The sequence below is a fragment of the Sciurus carolinensis genome, unplaced genomic scaffold (assembly GCF_902686445.1).
Source record: "Sciurus carolinensis unplaced genomic scaffold, mSciCar1.2, whole genome shotgun sequence".
NCBI classification, from domain to species: domain Eukaryota; kingdom Metazoa; phylum Chordata; class Mammalia; order Rodentia; family Sciuridae; genus Sciurus; species Sciurus carolinensis.
Window position 1 is genome coordinate 311,087 of NW_025920150.1, and position 20,535 is coordinate 331,621.

General features: G+C 35.0%; 1 pseudogene; it reads left to right on the forward strand.

Moving 5' to 3' along the window:
- The first annotated feature begins 1,356 nt into the window (after positions 1-1,356).
- On the forward strand, positions 1,357-20,413 carry LOC124974471 (olfactory receptor 5D13-like; annotated as a pseudogene).
- The last annotated feature ends 122 nt before the right edge of the window (positions 20,414-20,535 follow it).

Consider the following 20,535-nt stretch of genomic DNA (forward strand, 5'->3'; position numbering starts at 1 on the left):
TCCCACACCTCCTTTCATTCACATTTCTCTGACCCTGCCTCCCTCTGTCTCTGTTACTTTTCTGAATCAAACTTAAAAAAAAAAAATCACGCTCTTTTTCACAACTGCATAAAACTTTGATGTTATACCATCTAGACCATTTTATATTTGTGATCCCATTTCCATGTTATCCAATTCTATTTTTCTAACAGAAACAAATAAAACATTAAACAAAGCAGGCCCAAGACTACAATGGGAGCTGCAGGGCAGTTTGAAGTACAGATGTGTTGGTAGCGTGTTGTTACTGACTGGCATTTTTGGAATCTCCTCCTGACCAGCAGTGTGATCCACGTCAGGTAATTCTTCAGCACTCGCACGTAGAATTTCAATTAAAAGGAAGAACACTTGTTTCTTAATTGTATGAATGATTGACAAGGTTGTTTCTGAGCCTTAACTTTCTTTTCATAAATCACTTTGATTCTACATTTTTTTTTCCTCTGGGGAATAAACAGAAATACAAAGAGGACACAATGATTGAAGACTGTATAAAGTAGCAAATGGTCTGTTGTGGGTCCTCCTAGAGGAGCCTGAGGAGCTGCTTCTGAGTTTCCCTCAAGTGTTAGTCTCCATGCTGTATTTCCTGACATCACACACATCTGCCTTTCACTTTTAAATGAAAACAGAAAAGATTCCTTTAATCCCCAGAAATCATGTTTTAGTTTTAAAGTCATGGATTCTCCAGATCAGCTTTTTTAAAAAAGTTCAATTAATGTATATCTTTTATATGCTTTAATGTAAGTTTTTTTTTTTCCTCATACATACTTCTTGCTACCTCAATCCAACAAATAGTATGCATTTTCTTCATGGACCAAAGAAGGAATTACTTATCATAGAACTCAGTTCTTATACTTAGTAATATAAGAGTACTTTACCTGAATACTGCAAAGAGATACTATATTCCATCCTCTTATACACTGTATTCTATTCCTGAATAAGATAGGAGATGAAAAATCTTTCATTAATGCAAGAGAAGTTTTTAGAAAAAGGAAAAAAACCTCATTATTTAAGAACATAAATGTTTTATAAATTCTTGAAAAGCCACACAAAATTGTGTTGATTTTTCAGGCTAAGAGAAAAATTCCAAGCCTTGGAAATACAGAGAAACTTGGCCTTTCAGGGAAATCTCTTAAAATTCCAGTCAGAAGTCAAGGAATAAACTTTTAATTCATTTTTCTTTTTTTTCTAAGATTATGTCAAAAGTAGCACTGGAGCAGCAATGGGAACATTCTCCTTCTCTACTGCCAGAGATGCTGTCCCTCACTTAGATAAAGAATGAAGAGTTGGAAAAAAGAGCATCATGCTTGGGCCATTAGGAGAATGGTTAAGGAACTGATGGTTAAGGAACTAATTCACACTTCTGAATTTTTAGAAAGGATTTGCAAAGGTGATGTAATGCTTCAAAGTGCAGGTGCTGTGGTCAGGTTCTCATGACTAATGTCGTGCACTGTCCTTTTCCTTAATAACCATGTGTACTTGAATTAGCTGCATAAACTTTCTGGCCCCCAGATTCCTCATCTTTAGTGATGATTGTACCAAGATGAATGGATGTAGCAGGGGACGAAGCAATGCATGTGGAGCTGAGAGGACAGCACTTGACTGCTGAAGGTACCCAAGAGAAAGCAGTTGTCACAGAATTCAGATCTTTCTCCTATTTCTTCCTGTTCTTTCTTTGTTTTTGGAACTCCAATTCTTCCATGTCTATTGAAATTAAATCCATACTCAGTTTTTTATCTTTGTGTAAAAACTAAACAACTTAGGAATTCAAGTGCACATTTTTCTACTGTTTCTCGAATAACATCTTATTTGCCTCTTCTAAATATATTCTCATTTATCCTCTATTCATACTCCCATTCTTGTGCTTTAGATTAAAAGTTTAATATTATAAATCTGTATCAAATTACAAATGTAAGACCATGGCAAAAATCAATTACTACTCTGCCAATCATGGATACCGATAGAGAATATAAAATTTACTGTTGCCAAACCACAGACTAACAAATGGCACTGGGAAGCTTCTGATTTAACTGTCTGTGTAGTTTACTAAGTGTGCCTGATATCATAGATTGCATTGGGTTCCTGCTGCAGAATTGTTCAGGAAAATCCAAGTGGCTGATGTGCAGAACTGCTTCACGTCTAGTTTTTATAACTTGGTCTCATCCTTGCAATTAGCTAACTCACTAAGACAACAGAAGAGAAGTTCAGGCATCTGTTAAGAAGGAAACCAGCAGAGAGAAAGGATATTTTTTCACCCACATTTAAGAAATATCAAAAGTATAAATGTTGAGACATCTAGGAAAATCAGCAGAGTTACGGTGAGGAGAGAGGAGAGGACTGGCAATCTGAGAAGAATGAATATCTTAGATAGCCAGGAAAGAGAATATAAATATTAGGACAAGATAAATCTTTAACTGGTAAAGAATAATCCTAGATCAAATATATGGCAAATTTAAAGAATTACAGAAAACTTAATTACAAGTAGAATTTGAATTTATTGTTAAATTTGTAAAAATAATTATTTAATAAAAGTATGAAAATGTTACTAATATGTACAAATGCATTCATGTAAATTATCTGAGATTTATTGCTTGAAGTACAGTTAGTAAAACAGTGCCTATTAGCGATCTATCTTACAATTTTGAAAGATCCATATATATGTATAAATAAGAAAATTTAAAACACAAATTCTATTATTTGCAGAGCAATTGATGCAAGAAATAGTTTTGTTTCTAAAGAATTAGTTTTGTTAGGAAGAGTAGAGTGAGAAATGTGAATATTGGGTGCACAGAGAGGCCAACCTCCCAAGGCCACTGTCCAAGGAGGTGGCCTGGTGCTCACAAGTCATGATTTGAGGGACCCCTGAACAATCTCAGGAACAGGACCAGCAATTCAAGAGTAGACTACGAAGGAATAAGAGAATGAGGAGTGTTCTAGGAGAAACATGGACAGTGTAGCCTGCTACCTACATCAGAATACAGACCTAAAATTGATATTGAAGATTATATGGAGGTTAGAGAGGGCTGGGTCCATGGTGTGGTCATTTATGGAAAGTTTTCAATAGTTTAAAATTTTATATAAGATGCTGGATTATTTTAGCTTGTTAGTTCCACCTTTGCAAATAAATTAAACATAAACCTCACATTCTATTTCTGAACTTTAAGGAAATTTGATATTTAGGTTTTAATCTTGAGGTTTAATTCTAAACATTCCTATAACAGTAACAGAACACATATTTCAATTAAAAAGTCTATCATTGTTGTATGTTTCCTTCAAATTTATAAAATTACACTTAAATAATTATAGATGGTCAGTGGTTTTATTTTTCTTCTGCATTTCTCACATATTATAAAATGCTTCTTATTTTATGTCCTCATGCTATTAATGTTTTATTGATAATATCATCTGAATGACAATTTGTAATGACAATTTGTATTGATAATATCATCTGAATGACAATTGTATCATGTGAATGTAATATGTAAGTCATATTTATATCAACATCTGAATTGCTGAATATGTTAGATATTTCTCAATTGCCAATATTAACATTAAATAATTTTTCAATGTAAATATTCCCCATCTCTTCATTTTTATAAATTTATATGCTTGGGGTTACTAGTATAAGCAATACATGCATCCTTATGATTCTGGAATTATTTAGCTGTATATTTTTCAGAAATATTACCTGAATTGATCAATTTTGTTGCCATTTTAGGAGTCATTTTTTAAAGAATGTTTTTTATTGGGAGGAGGGTAACAGGATTGAACTCAGGGGCATTTGACCACTGAGAAACATCCCCAGCCTTGTTTTGTATTTTATTTAGACACAAAATGTCATTGTGTTGCTTAGGGTCTTGCTTTTGCTGAGACTTGCTTTGAACTAGAGATCCCCCTGCCTCAGTCTCCCAAAAACTGGGATTAGAGGTGTGCACCACCATGCCCTGCTAAAGCATGCTTTTTTTTGGGGGGGGGGCAGTGCTGGGGATTGAACCCAGGGCCTTGTGCTTGTGAGGCAGGCACTCTACCAACTGAGTTATATCCCCAGCCCCTAAAGCATGCTTTTTATTATTTTTTTCTTTTTTTTATTGTAAATAAATGGGATACATGTTGTTTCTCTGTGTGTACATGGAGTCAAGGCATGCCATTTGTGTAATCATAAATTTACATAGGGTAATGTTGTTTGATTCATTCTGTTATTTTTCCCTTCCCCCCACCCCTCCCACCCCTCTATTCCCTCTATACAGTCCTTCCTTCCTCCATTCTTGCCACTCTCCTTAACCCCAACCCTAAACCTAACCCTAACCCTAATGCTAACTCCTCCCTCCCCCCATTATATGTCATAATCCACTTATCAGTGAGATCATTCATCCTTTAGTTTTTTGAGATTGGCTTATCTCACTTAGCATGATATTCTCCAATTTCATCCATTTGCCTGCAAATGCCATAATTTTATCATTCCTTATGGCAGAGTAATATTCCATTGTATATATATATATATATATATATATATATATATATATATACCACAGTTTCTTTATCCATTCATCAATTGAAGGACATCTAGGTTGGTTTCACAATCTGGCTATGGCGAATTGAGCAGCTATGAACATTGATGTGGCTGTATCACTGTAATATGCTGATTTTAAGTCCTTTGGGTATAGGCCAAGGAGTGGGATAGCTGGGTCAAATGGTGGTTCCATTCCAAGCTTTCTGAGGAATCTCAATGCTGCTTTCCAGAGTGGCTGCACTAATTTGCAACCCCACCAGCAATGTATGAGGGTACCTTTTCCCCACATCCTCTCCAACACCTATTGTTGCTGGTGTTCTTGATAAATGCCATTCTAATTGGGATGAGATGGAATCTTAGTGTAGTTTTCATTTCATTTCGCTTATTACTAGAGATGTTGAACATTTTTTCATATATCTGTTTATTGCTTGCACATCTTCTGTGAAGTGTCTGTTCAATTCTTTAGACCATTTGTTGATTGGTTATTTGTATTCTTGGTGTAGAGTTTTTTGAGTTCTTTATATATTCTGAAAATTAGTGCTCTATCTGATGTATGAATGGCAAAGATATTCTCCAACGCTGTAGGCTCTCTCTTCACATTTCTGATAGTTTCCTTTGCTGAGAGAAAGCTTTTTAGTTTGAATCTATCCCAATTGTTGATTCTTGCTTTTATTTTTGTGCTATTGGAGTCCTGTTAAGGAAGTCTGATCCTAAGCCAACAAGTTGAAGATTTGAACCTACTTTTTCTTCTATAAGATGCAGGTTCTCTGGTCTGATTCTGAGATCCTTGTTCAATTTTGAGTTGAGTTTTGTGTAGGGTGAGAGATAGGGGTTTAATTTCATTCTGTTGCATATAGATTTCCAGTTTTCCCAGAACCATTTGTTGAAGAGGCTATCTTTTCTCCATTGTATATTTTTGGCCCCTTTGTCTAGTATGAGAAAATTGTATTTATTTGTGTTTGTGTCCATGTCCTCTATTCTGTACCATTGATCAACCTGTCTATTTTGGTACCAATACCATGCCGTATTTGTTACTATTGCTTTGTAGTATAGGTGAAGATCTGGTATTGCGATACCACCTGCTTCGCTCTTTCTACTGAGGATTGCTTTTGCTATTCTGGGTTTCTTATTCTTCCAGATGGATTTCATAATTGCTTGCTCTATTTCTCTAAGGTACATCATTGGGATTTTAATTGGAATTGCATTGAGTCTGTATAGTACTTTTGGTAGTTTGGCCATTTTGACAATATTAATTCTGCCTATCCAAGAACATGGGAGATCTTTCCATCTTCTAAGGTTTTCTTTAATTTCTTTCTTTAGTGTTCTGTAGTTCTCATTGTAGAGGTCTTTCACCTCTTTTGTGAGATTGATTCCCAAGTATTTTATTTTTTTCAATGCTATTGTGAATGGGGTAGTTTTCCTAACTACTCTTTCTGAAGATTCATCACTTATGCATAAAAATGCATTGGATTTATGAACATTGATCTTGTAACCTACTACTTTACTGAATTCACTTATGAGTTCTAAAAGTTTTCTGGTGGAATTTCCAGGTTCCTCTAAATATATAAACATGTCATCAGCGACCAGGGATAGTTTGAGTTCTTCTTTTCCAATTCGTATCCCTTTAATTTCTTTGGTTTGTCTAATTGCTCTGACTAGAGTTTCAAGGATGATGTTGAATAGAAGTGGTGAAAGAGGGCATCCCTGCCTTGTTCCAGTTTTTAGGGGGAATGCTTTCAGTTTTTCACCATTTAGAATGATATTGGCCATGGGCTTAATGTAAATGGCCTTTACAATGTTAAGGAATATTCCCACTATCCAAATTTTTTCTAGTGTTTTGAGCATGAAGGTACGCTGTATTTTATCGAATGCTATTTCTGCATCTATCAAAATAATCATATGATTCTTAACTTTACATCTGTTGATATAGTGAATGACATTGATTGATTTCCTGATGTTGAACCAACCTTGCATCCTTGGGATAAAACCCACTTGATCGTGGTGCACTATCTTTTTAATATATTTTTGTATGTGATTTACTAAAATTTTATTTAGAATTTTTGCATCCATGTTCATTAAGTATATTGGTCTGAAATTTTCTTTCCTCGATGTGTCTCTCTGTCTGGTTTAGGTATCAGGGTGATATTGGCTTCATAGAATGGGATGGTTCCCTCCTCTTCTATTTCATGGAATACTTTGAGGAGTATTGGAATGAGCTCTTCTTTAAAGGTTTTGTAGAACTCGGCTGAGAACCCATCTGGTCCTGGACTTTTCTTTGTTGGTAGGCTTTTGATGACCTCTTCTATTTCTTTGCTTGAAATTGATTTATTTAAGTTGTATATGTCCTCCTTGTTCAGTTTAGGTAATTCATATGTCTCTAGAAACTTGTTGATGTCTTCGAGGTTTTCTGTTTTTTTGGAATATTGATTTTCAAGATAGCTTCTAATTATGTTTTGTATTTCACTCGTGTCTGTTGTGATATCTCCTTGTTCATTCCGAATTTTAGTAATTTGAGTTTTCTCCCACTTTCTTTTTGTTAGTGTGGCTAAGGGTTTATCAAAGAACCAGCTATTTATTTTGTTAATTTTTTTCTGATTGTTTCTTTTGTTTCTATTTTGTTGATTTTGGCTCTGATTTTAACTATTTCCTGTCTTCTACTACTTTTGGTGTTGGTCTGCTCTTCTTATTGTAGGGCTTTGAGCTGTAGTGTTAAGGCATTTATTTGTTGATTTCTACTTCTTTTGTTGAATGCGCCCCATGAAATAATTCTTCCTCTAAGTACTGCTTTCAGAGTGTCACAGAGATTTTGATATGATGTGTCTTTGTTCTTGTTTACTTCTAAGAATTTTTTTATTTCCATCCTGATGTCTTCTCTTATCCATTCATCATATAATATTATTTCATCACCAGTTATTGGAGAAGTTTCTTTTTTATTCTGTCATTTATTTCTAATTTCAATCCATTCTGATCTGATAGAGTACAAGGTAGTATCTGCATCTTCTTGTATTTGCTAATAGTAGCTTTGTGGCATAAAATATGGTCTATTTTAGAGAAGGATCCATGTGCTGCTGAGAAGAAAGTGTATTCGTTCTTTGTTGGATGGTATATTCTATATATGTCGGTTAAGTCTAAATTGTTGATTTTGTTACTGAGATCTATGGTTTCTTTATTCAATTATTGTTTGGAAGATCTATTCAGTGGTGAGAGAGGTGTGTTAAAATCACCTAGTATTATTGTGTTGTGGTCCATTTGATTTCTGAAATTAAGGATTTGTTTGACGTACATGGATGAGCCAATGTTTGGGCCATAGATATTTATGATTGTTATGTCTTGCTGATTTATGCTTCCCTTAAGCAGCATGTAATGTCCTTCTTTATCCCTTCTGACTAGTTTTGGCTTGAAGTCCACATTATCTGAAATGAGGATGGATACTCTAGCTTTTTTGCTGTGTTCTTGTGCAATGTATGTTTTTCCCCATCCTTTCACCTTTAGGCTATGAGTATCTCTTTCTATGAGATGAGTGTCTTGCAGGCAGCATATTGTTGGATTTTTCTTTCTAATCCAATCTGCCAGTCTATGTCTTTTGATTGATGAGTTCAGGCCATTAACATTCAGGGTCATTATTGTGATATGATTTATATTCCCAGTCATTTGACTCATTTTTGTTTTTTGACCTGATTTGATTTCTCCTTTTTTTGGCTATTCCTTTAGGCTAGTTCCTCCCGTTGCTGATTTGCATCATTGTTTTTCATCTCTTCCTCATGGAATATTTTGCTGAGAATGTTCTGTAATGCCTGCTTTCTTTTTGTAAATTTCTTTAGCTTTTGTTTATCATGGAAGGATCTTATTTTGTCGTCAAATCTGAAAGTAAGTTTTGCTGGGTGTAAGATTTTTGGTTGGCATCCGTTTTCTTTCAGGGCTTTGTAAATGTTGTTCCAGGCCCTTCTAGCTTTCAGGTTCTGTATTGAAAAATCTGCTGATATTCTTATTGGTTTCCCCCTGAATGTAATTTGATTATTTTCTCTTGCGGCCTTTAATATTCTGTCTTTATTTTGTATGTTAGGTATTTTCATAATAATGTGCCTTGGTGTGTGTCTGTTGTAATTTTGTATATTTGGAGTCCTGTAGGCCTCTTGTACTTGGTTTTCCATTTCATTCTTCAGATTTGGGAAATTTTCTGATATTATTTCATTGAATAGATTGTTCATGCCTTTGGTTTGTATCTCTAAGCCTTCCTCAATCCCAGTAATTCTTAAATTTGACCTTTTCATGACGTCCCATAATTCTTGTAGATTCTGTTCATGATATTTTACCATCTTCTCTGTTTGGTCAATTTTGTTTTCAAGATTAAATATTTTGTCTTCAGTGCTTCCAAAGAAAGCTACCCCTGCCAGATACTGGGTCCAGGGCTGGGGTCTGGTTCTGTGTAGAAATCCTCTCACTGGGTGGTCCTACTCCTAGAAGCTGGCTATAGACAGGGCCTGCCCCCACCCGAGGGATCCAGGCTGCTTGGGGAAAGTCTCTACCTGTCCTGCCTTGGTCCCAGAGGTCGTCTGCAGGCCAGGGCCCACTGCTGGGTTCAGGGCTTGGGGTTGGCTCTGTGTGGAAAAGCTCTCACTGGGCGGGCCTGCTCCTATGAGCTGGCTGTAGATTGTGCCTGCAGCCAGAGGGAGCAGGGGTGCTTGGGGAAGTCTCTCACTGCCCTGTTCTGGTCCCAAAAGCTTGTGGGCCAGGGCCCACCATTGGTTCCAGGGCTTGGCTTTGGCTCTGTGCAGAAAAGTTCTCACTGAGTGGACCTTCTCGGAAAACCTGGTTGTGGACTGGGCCTGCCATGGTAGGGAGCAGGGTTGCTTGGGGAAGTCTCTTGCTGCCCTGCCCTGGTTCAAGAAGCTGCCTGCGGGCCGGGACCCGCTGCTGGGTTCAGGGCTTGGAATTGACTCTGTGTGGAAAAGCTCTCACTGGGTGGGCCTGCTCCTAGAAGCTGACTGTGGATTTAGCCTGCTGCCAGAGAGAGCAGGGATGTTTGAGAATGACTCTTGCTGTCCTGCCCTGCTCCGAGAAGCTACCCCTGTCTGGGTCTGCCACCCGGGCTGAGCTTCACCAGGTGGGAGAGACTCACCCCACAGTTCTATGTTGGTTTGAGTCTCTCAATACCACCCCTTCTTGAATCCTGAGTTCTGGAGTGATGGGAGATGCAGTCACCCTCTAGTCCACCATCTTGGATCCTCCTGAATTCTTCATATATATAAAACCCTGTTGGATTTAACGTTGCTGTTCAATATATTAATATAATCCACATATTGTGTTCCACCTCTGTAATATTTTTCATATAGATGATATTATACAGCATATGCATGTGTATGTATATATAACTCATGTATATGCCATGTAAGTAGGTGCCTAGCTTCTCAACATTTAGTTTGGTTCACTTGCTCCTTGATTTTAGAAGATGTGTATTTGCTTGCTCCTTGCTTTTAGAAGATGTGTATTTGCATAAGAATTTTTTATCTTCATGCTGATATTTATGCATATTTTCATCCTCTTTTTATTTGCATACTGTCAGTTAAATAAATTAAAATACAGTCAATGAACTTTAGTTTCTCTACCCCAGGAGGTACTCTTCTCAAGTGATTCCACTAACTGCTCACATACCACTGTCATTAAACACATTACATAGCATTATAATTGCTGCATGCCATTACTCCTTTATCATTAACAGGTGAGATTGTAAGGGAAGAAATTAGGCTTAATTCACTATTTCACTCAAAAATTTCAATGTGCAGCACATTGTAATTATGCAAAGTGCACTTACTGAATGAGTATAATTGATTCCTTCAGTCAACCTTGGAGATATCTAAATATATAAAATGGAAATATTATAAATTCAAAAGAACTCTTCAGGGGTATTTGTAGTTATTATTTCATAAGCAATTTTGAATTTTTTTTAAATTGGTGATGCTGTAAATGACCAGGAGCCAACAACTGAATCTAGTCAAAATTTGTAGTGAAAAATCAAAAATTAAAATTGACGAATAAGTATTTTTCAATGTCATCATGTTATTTTACCATCTTTTGACATTTGGTCTCCTATCTGTAAACCAAAAGGGGATGGAATGAATAGCCTTCAAACCATTTTCAAATGACAAATGGTGTTGTTTTCTATTTGTTTCTGTTTACAATTTAAACACATTGAAGTCTAAAGGAATTATAAAGCTGCAATCATTTACTGCTCCCTCACCCTTTCATTGCAGCCATTTCTCCTCCTCCCATCTTACAACCCAGATCAGCAGCCTGAAAACACCCTAGCCAATCATTGGCCCACTTGTCAGCCCCTGAACTTCCTTGTGAGCAACTGGCCTGATTGTCCTTAACCAGGGAAATTCCACAACTTAAGAGAAGCTCCTCTCTCTCTCTCTCTCTCTCTCTCTCTCTCTCTCTCTCTCTCTCCCTTTCTCTCTCTCTCTCTCTCTCTCTCTCTCTCTCTCTCTCTCTCCCCAGCCCTGAGAGTGGACACTGTGGTCATCGACCAAATAAAATCTCTGGTGTGAGTTCCTGTGTCCACAGTTGTTTTCTGGGTGCAATCATTGGCCTGCAACTCAGAGGGGTGACCACAGAGTTCTTGCTCCCCTGGATTCAAGGTTCTGAGCTGCCTTGGGGCCCAAACTGAGCTGCATTTTTCTTACAGCAATTATTTGACTTTGACAAGAAAAATTAAATAGGTACATTCAGGGGTTGGTGGCAGGTGTTTAACCATCAGCTTTAAGGGTCAGAGGAAGCCCTGATTCATAGTGTGCACCAATTTCTGTCTTGTGAACACCAGAGCCACAAGAATGTGGAGCTGAAAAGAAATGGTACAAATGATGGAGCAAATGTCCCAGTCAACCACTGGAGCTGTTTCACCTGCTTTTTTTTTACACATTCAAAGTTTAAGTAAAAGCAGTACAAAATTCAAACTTTAACTTACCACAAATGTATGTTGGTTACTCTTTTCACCTATTCATATTCAATTTTAAAGCCAAAGTCCATGTACGATTTAAAGTTCAGTTTGTTTTTCTACTTACTACTGTGTTGAAAATGATAAAATTATATATATAAGTGTATATATACAAATGCTGAAATTCAAGGAACAGATTTCTTTTTGTGGACCAGGAACATAAAGGCAAAAACAACAAAACAAAACAAAATATCTTCCAAACAAAAGAATAACAACAACAAAATCAACTTTTTCTGAGAGTGTCCGTGTTTCTGTTACTAAAGCAGGCCTTGCTTTGCCCGGTTTTTAAACTTTCCTATGTCCTTAAAATATTGGAATAGGGTTATAATGTTTCAGCTGAATATTTCAAACTTTTCAAATTAGTACTTTGGAAGAAATAAAAAAAAGGTGATTCTTTATTCAAATGATGGTGTGGCTCTGCCATCTAGTGGATATTCTGTTTTTACCACTTGAAAGTTAAAAAAAAAAAAATCCTCAGCTACTCTTATAGGTGTATTTTGTACTAGCACTGGGAGTATATGAAAACAAATTTTACCAACTGCCATAGTGTTTTGCTGAGTATTAGATAGCAAATAGGAGTCAACTTGATAGTACTTGTGGAAATTAAAACCAGTTTTTGATTTTCATTAGGTCAAACTAAAATAAACTTGAAAGAAAAAAGTTCCTATTTTTTTTTTTTTTTCACGTGAAACAAGAAAGAACAGCAACTGGAACTTGGGACATCTAAGTTTGATTTCTTAATTTCTAATATAATTAGTTATGCTTCCCTGAAAAACTATTCAAATGTTCAAATTTTGTTTTTCTCATTTGTAATACTTAAAAAATTATTATGTTCAAACATTGTATCTAATTACATAGCCTAAAAGTAAACAGCAGATTTGCAAAATATGAAATATAAAATTCAAACAGTATATGATTTCTGTATCTAGTAAATATGTATATGTAGTTTTAGTGTATATAAATCTCCATATGTTTCTGGCTTTCTTTATTTCTGTATATCTATAGCTATAATCTACCTATCTATCCATCCATCAGTTATCTATCTGTATTTAAATTATTGCTTTTCTTTAAGCTTTTTCTTTCAAATGTGGAGCAACGGAGGACTGTCTTAAAAATTGCTCTTGGGTACCAGTATTGCACTATTACAGATTTCAGTTCTTTAATGACATTGGGTAAGAGGGAGCCTTTAATGACTGGACCACTCACACATTGACACTACAAACTTCCCAATTAAATCCAGGAGTACTACACTCATTACATATTTTTAAAATTGAAGTAAAATTTGTGCACACATATTGTACAGAATTTTAAGACTTCACTTCCTTTGGTAGTGATATTCATAGGACGTTTTATATGCTATACCCTCATATCAGGTACATCTGAGCTGCAGTTGTTTCATTTCCTTCTCAGAAATTAAAATATACTGTGAAATTTAAAATCCTAATGGGATATCATTACTAACCTGCCAATTGATTAGCGATATCTTGTTAGGATTTTAGTTTGTATTTCTATGATGAGCAATAATTCTGAGCATGTTTTCAGTCATCACTGGCCACTCATGTAGTCTTAGCTTTGTAAAAATTTCCCATTTTAAGTATTTATCACATTATTAAACTGTCAGTATTAACTTTTGTTTTTCTTTAAAATTCCCAGAAATAAAAATTGACCACTTTAAACACTTTTGAATGAATGAATCAGGAGCAATAAATGCACTCATATTGCTGCACAATCATAACCACCCTCTCTAGAACTTTTTCAACATCAAAAACTGGGAATCTCTACCCATTAAAAATAACAGAGTTATGCTCCATGTATGTATGATATATCAAAATGTATAAATGCATTCTATTGTCATGTACAACAAATTAGAACAAATTTTTAAAAATTTAAAAAATCTTCACCTCCCTCCCACCATTCACCAGTAAAAGTATTCTAGTTTTTCTCTATATCATTTTGACTTTTCTTTTTTTGCATTTTTATTAGTTTGTTTTATTTATGCATTATATTAGGGTTAATTTTGATGCTACTTACACATACATGTTACACATACATAGAACATGACTTGCTGTAATACAGTCCCCAGGACCTCTCCTTTTCCTCTCCTCTTTCTCTACACCTGTTTTCTTTCCTATACTCTATTTATCTTTCTTCTATTATTTTATAGTGTTTTTAAATTAATATCTTGTTTTGATTTGCATTTCCCTAATTGCTAGAGATGTTGAACATTTTTTTCATATACTTGTTAGTCATTTGTATTTCTTCTTTTGAGAAATGTCTGTTTAATTCTTTGGCCCATTTATTAATTGGGTTTTTTTTTGTTGTTGTTAATTTTTTGACATTTTTTATATATTCTGGAAATTAACGGGATTTCTGAGAAATAGGTAGCACAGACCTCCCATTCTGTAAGCTCTCTTTGAGCATGTCATTGTTTCCTCTGCTGTGCAGAACCTTTTAATCTGATATTGTCCCAATCAATGATTCTTGGTTTTATTATTTACACTGAATGGGTCTTATTAATGAAATTGCTGCTGATGAAAATATGTTGGAGTGTTGAGCATAATTTTCTTCTAGCAGTTGCAGAGTTTCTGGTCTAATTTCTTGGTCTTTGATCCACTTTGAGCTGACTTTTGTGCATGGCGAGAGATAGAAATCTAGTTTCATTCTTCTACATATAGATATGTATATGTATATGTATATAGTTTCCCCCATCATTTGATTAAATCTTTCTTTTCTCCAACATATGTTTCTGGCAATTTTGTCAATTATGAGATGACTGTGTATGAGCAGGCTTGTCTCTGTGTCTTCTATTTGATTTCATGGGTCTTCATGTCTGCTTTGGTGCCAATACCATGATGTACTATATCTCTATAGAATAATTTGAGGTCTAGTGTGGTGATGTTTTCAGTATAACTCTTCTTGATCGGGATTGTTTTGACTATTCTAAGTCTCTTATTCTTCCAAATCAATTTTAGATTTTTTTTTTCAGTTCTCTGGAGACTTTCATTGGCATTTTGATGGGAATTGCATTGAATCTATGTATTACTTTTGGAAGTATGACCATTTTTTATCTCTTTTATTTGTTTTTTTTTTTTAGATATACATGACAGGAGAGTGTATCTTGACATACATACATGGACTACAGCTAATTCTAGTTAGGATCCCATTCTTGTGGTTGAACATGATGTGAAGTTACACTGGTGGTATATTCAAATATGAAAAAAGGAAAGTTAGGTTTAAAGTATGACTATTTTGACAGTACTAGTTATGTCTATACAAGAACATGGCAGTCTTTCCATCTTCTAAGGTCTACTTCAATTTCAATTTTTATATTTTATGTCTTCTATCCATATTGTATTTTCTCCCTTTCTTTTTTCTGATTTTTGTCAATATGAATTTCACTCAAAAGTATCATATATGTAGATTCATGCAATATTTACCTTTTGTGTCTTATTTCAAGTTAGCTTGATATTTTCATGGCTCATCTATATTGACATCTGTTGATGGACATTTGGGTTTTTTTCACCTTTAGCTATTGCAAATATTGCTGCTAAGAAAATCAGTTACTAAATCTGTAAGAGAATCAGCTTTAAATTAATTTGGCATTTATTGGAAGTGGAATAACTACATCATATGGTATTTCCATATTTAGTTATTTGATGATCCATCACACATATTTCCATAGAGATTTCAATATTTTATATTCACATGAATAATTCAAGGAACTGATTTCTTCACATACTTCCCAACATTTGTTATTTTCCATTTTTCTTTCCTTTCTCCATTTTTCTGGTTTTTTTTCCTATTCTTGTGATGTCATATCCAAGAAATCTTTAATACATACTAAGTCATGAAATGTTTCTTCTAAGATTTTTTCTACATTTTCAATTTTAGGTCTTTTTAAGTCCTTGATACATTTTAAGTATTATTTTAACATGATGCAAGTCTCAAATTTATTTGCATAAAGATATCTGGCTTCCTAAATATCATTCATTTAAAAGATTATCTTGTTAACATTAAATGATCTTTGGCCATTTTCTGATATATATATTGACTATATATATATATATATATATATGTTTATATCTCAGATTTATATTCTATTCCATTAGTCTATGGATTATGCATCTGTTTTTATTCCAGTACCTCATCATTTAGATTACTATAGCTTTTTAGTAAGTTTGAAATGAGAAAGCGTTAGAAATTCAAATTTGTTCTTTTTTGAGATTGTTCGGTACATATCAGAGAAAACATTCAACCTTTAGTATTTGAGATTGGCCTATTTTGCTATTGGCCTATTTCTCCAGATCCATCCATTTACCAGTGAATGTCATAAAGTTATTCTTCTTTATGGCTGAGTAATATCCCATTGTTTATATATATGATGATTTCTTTATCTATTCATCTTTGTGTACAAGCTTTGTGTCCAGATATACAGGGGTACATACATACCCACATGGGAATCCAAAAAAAAATTCAGAATAGTTATTGCTATATTGTTGTTTAACGTGATTTTTTCTTTTGCAAATTTAAAACACAATAGGTAAAGAAATCAAAATGTGTTATGCCCAATAACCAGATTTTTCATAAGATCATGGAAATTAAATTGATTATGAAAGTATTCCTCCTTCTTTGGAAGAAATTACATTCAAACAAAATATCACATGGGGCTTTGTTTCCTCTAATTGCTCCATGTATGGCTTCTGAGGCAGCACTTCAGTTTTATTCTCCTGGATCAAAATCCCCAAGGTCTTGGTGGAATTTATGTGTGGCACACTGAAGCTAGGTATAAGATTTCCATCTTCTCTTTCATTCTGTCATTGCTGAGTTTATTTTGAAAAGATTGAGCAGAAAAAGGCTTTTTTCTTAAGAAGGCTAATAAACTTTATAAACAAATTTTAATAAATGATTCAAATTCTTCTGCATTTAGGTGGGTTGACTAAATTCTTCCTTCATTTTACTTTAGAAGGAAAAGAATTTGTTCCTATAATCTTGAAGGGGTCAAACACAGGTACAATCTAGCTGCCGTAATAACCATACAGTTCTGCTGGCTAGATATATTTGTTTCCTTTTCTTTCACTGTATGCACTCTAAAAGGCTGACCTACATTACCAGGAAATATTTTGTTTTTCTTTATCACAAACAACTTCTTTAATGCTCAAACCTATATTTCTAAGAAGTGATAAGAATTCTGTGGTACATTGAATCGTTTGCAATTACATATGTTATTCTTCGGTTGACTCAGAGGATGAGACTTAATTTTTTTAAATTCTATGGTTTAAAATTCTTAATAGAGTAATGGATACATGGCAAATAAATAAAGAATAATCAGGAGTGCATGTCACTAGAAAGGAAGGAAAGAATTTGCAATCTGCACCTTGAGTCTTCAGTTTGTTGAATATTGTGAAACTTTCTGAGACTGAATGGGAGGCTGTGAACCTCAACCTGAAGCCTCAAGTTCATAAGTATTGGTGAATAAAAATCTAGAAGGGTGAAAAAGATGTGAGGGTAGGAGTTAGCCAAATATATAAATATCAGCATATATTTGTCTTTGATGGCAATGATTTTGCTTTCGGCCTTGGGCTGCTCAGAATATGTAAAAACAGATTGAAAGAAAGAATAGATATTGTGAACCATTTGAAAAAGCATGCAGAGTTATGGAATTTTGACTCAATGAGCTTTGTATTATATTAAAATAGATTCAGGACAAAAATCAATGTAGTAGGAAGACAAATTATGAATATTGGACTGAAGGAAATCTAAAGGAGCAGTTGAAGAAGGAAATCTGCAGGGATGTTATTCAGGAAACACAAGTGTGTGTGTATTGTCTTGGATAATAAGATAATAATAAATCAGAGAACTACAAAATATTTCATTTCAGCTAATAAAGCATGCAACTCAAATTATTCTATGTGGAATGATCTTTCCCTTGTGCCTACTTCTATTTTAGGTTTCCAAAAGTAGTTATAATGTGGATTAGAATACTTGTATTAAATTATAGAAAATCATAGTTGAAGTGATTTGAGGGAACACAGGACATTTAAAATGATACAATAACCTTTTTTCCATAACTGTTTTTGGTTTATAGTAAATTAGCTTGCTTAGGTCCCATGGGATTTCACTGTAACTACTTGTTTTGTAGGACTTAAGATGTGCCTTAGAGACTTGAGTGTTTACAGTGCAGTCATAATTCAATAGGCAATTTTAAAGTCTTTCGTAGTGTTGTAAGATTTTACCTAAATGCACATATAGTATGTTCCTAGAGTGCAGAATTGATTCACTTCACATCCATGCATCCACTTATTCTACAAATGTTATGGAATACCTGCTATGTCCTAGTGTTCCATCCTTGCTATTGTGGATTTTTATTTTATCATGGAACATACAATGACACAAAGGTACATGGTAAGAAAGTAAGTGAAGTATGCTATGTTTTAGATACTGCATGAACTTTCAGGGTTCGCAGTTATTCATAAAGACAGATAATGATGTGACCATGGCAATGGCAAATGATACAAATGAAGAAAATGTGTTGTTTCTTCAGAGATTAAGAGAATAAACTAGAGGCAGCCAGTAGAATAGAATATTGAAAGGATTATGTGGCTACCAAAACTATTGAATTCTAGAAAAAATTTCTGAACCAAAAAAAAAAAAAAACCACTGTAATTCCTCAGGAAGCAACATCTCATCTTTGAAGGTTTTGAGGTAGACTGAACTGACCCCCTAAGAATGATGTGGTAGGAGAATTTCAACATGCCCAGTGGCTCGGGAGACTGAGGCAGGAGGATCTGAAGTTCAAAGCAAGACACAGCAGAAGGGAGGAGCTAAGCAACTCAGTGAGATGCTATCTCTAAATAAAATACAAAATAGGGCTGGGGATGTGGCTCAGTGGTTGAATGCCCCTGAGTTAAATTCCTGATGTCTCTCTACCCACTAAAGAAGAAAAAGTTTTCAACATAAAAAAAATCGGTCAGGTCTTATTGTACTTAAGTTTGTTTCACCTTGAAATTGCACTATATACATGGATTATACCAAGAGGAGGTAAGAGCATTTATACTTTTCTATAACTATTAATGATTATTTTACAGAAAAGGTGAAGAAAAGGGATGTCTGAGCATGGGAAGGACACTGGGAAAAGAAGTTCAAAAATAACTATGAAACAACAGGAAAAAATAACTTGGTCAATTTGATGAGTCATTAATTTTCTTTTTAGAGCTTAAATTCTCAGTGATGAATAGGTGAGGCACAGAAGAAATTGATGAAACTCATAATGAGTATTTCCTTGGAAATAAGTAAGTTCACTAAATTGCATTTCATGCAAAAAGCTTGCCTGGCTCTTCCCATCAGGTCAATGTTCTGTTGCAATCCTGAGTTTGTGAGTTGGAGATATGTCAGGGCCAACTGCAGTTCTATTCTCCCCTCTCAACTTGTTTTCTTATTATTCCATTGTATGAGTTTCATACTCCATTATAATTGTGGCATTAATGAAGGCTTGCTTGTGAATAAATGTAACTGTCAGATATATTTTCCATGACACTCATTGTGAGCAATCACTAAGACTCTGAGTATTTCTTCATTTCAATCTGCCTTACCCTAACTTCTCTACTTTCTTCTCTGAATCAACTTCCCCATTGTATCCCCAGAACCCAAGAAAACAGACTGCTGGAGTGACATTCATCCTCCTGGGCTTCTCAGAATACCCAGAACTCCAGGTGCCCCTATTCCTGCTCTTCCTGACCATCTACACAGTCACTGTGCTGGGCAACATAGGCATGATCCTGGTCATCAGGGTCAACACCAAACTCCACACACCCATGTACTTTTTCCTCAGTCACTTGTCCTTCATTGACTTCTGCTACTGTACAGTGGAGACTCCCAAACTCTTAGAAAACTTGGTGGTGGAAGACAGAACCATCTCCTTCCCAGGCTGCATCCTGCAGTTCTTCTTTGCATGCATATTTGTGGTGACAGAGACATTCATGTTGGCAGTAATGGCCTATGACCGATTTGTGGCCGTGTGCAATCCTCTTCTCTATACAGTTGCAATGTCCCAGAAGCTGTGTTACTTGTCAGTTGGAACATCATACTCTTTGGGGTAGTCTGTTCCTTGACACTTACTTACTTTTTACTGAAATTATCATTCCAAGGAAATAATATCATAAATAACTTTGTTTGTAAGCATGCTGCCATTGTTGTTGTATCCCATTCAGATCCCTATATTAGCCAGAAGATCATTTTAGTGTCTGCTACATTGAATGAAATAAGCAGCCTGGTGATCACTCGTGCTTCCTATGTTTTCATTTTTATCACAATCATGAAGATATCTTCAGGTGGGGGTCATCACAAAGCCTTCTCCACATGTGCCTCCCATCTGACCACAATTACCATCTTCCATGGGACCATCCTTTTTCTCTACTGTGTTCCAGTTACCAAAAGTTCCTGGCTCATGGTTAAGGTGGCCTCTCTCTTCTATACAGTGGTCATCCCCATGTTGAACCCCCTGATCTATAGCCTCAGGAACAAAGATATGAAGGAGACAGTCAGGAAATTAATCAACACCAAATTACATCACATATTGTAATGTCTGTCTAAGAATATCTTGCAGAATGGTACAAGATATCTTGGAATCATTATCAATTTGAAAGTTCAGTTTTCAAAAACCAAGCAGTACATGTTTAATATAATCACCAGTTGATTGATAATTCAATGTCTGTTTAAATGGAAGTTTGGAAAATAAACTGTAAAATAATAAAAAGTACAGTAATCAAGTCTATTGAAATTAAAATCTCTAATCTAGTTTGTCATGGAAGAATGTTAAGTTAGCACTTTACCATTTGGCTTCTGAAATAAATATTCTATTCCTTTTTAGTTATTTTTGAGATGTGAACTTAGAGTTTTTGCAACTTTATACCTTACCATAGAGAAATATCAAGGGCAATATAGTAACCTAAGAGTTCTTCAACACTCAGGCACAAAATTTAAAAGGAATATTTATTCAATC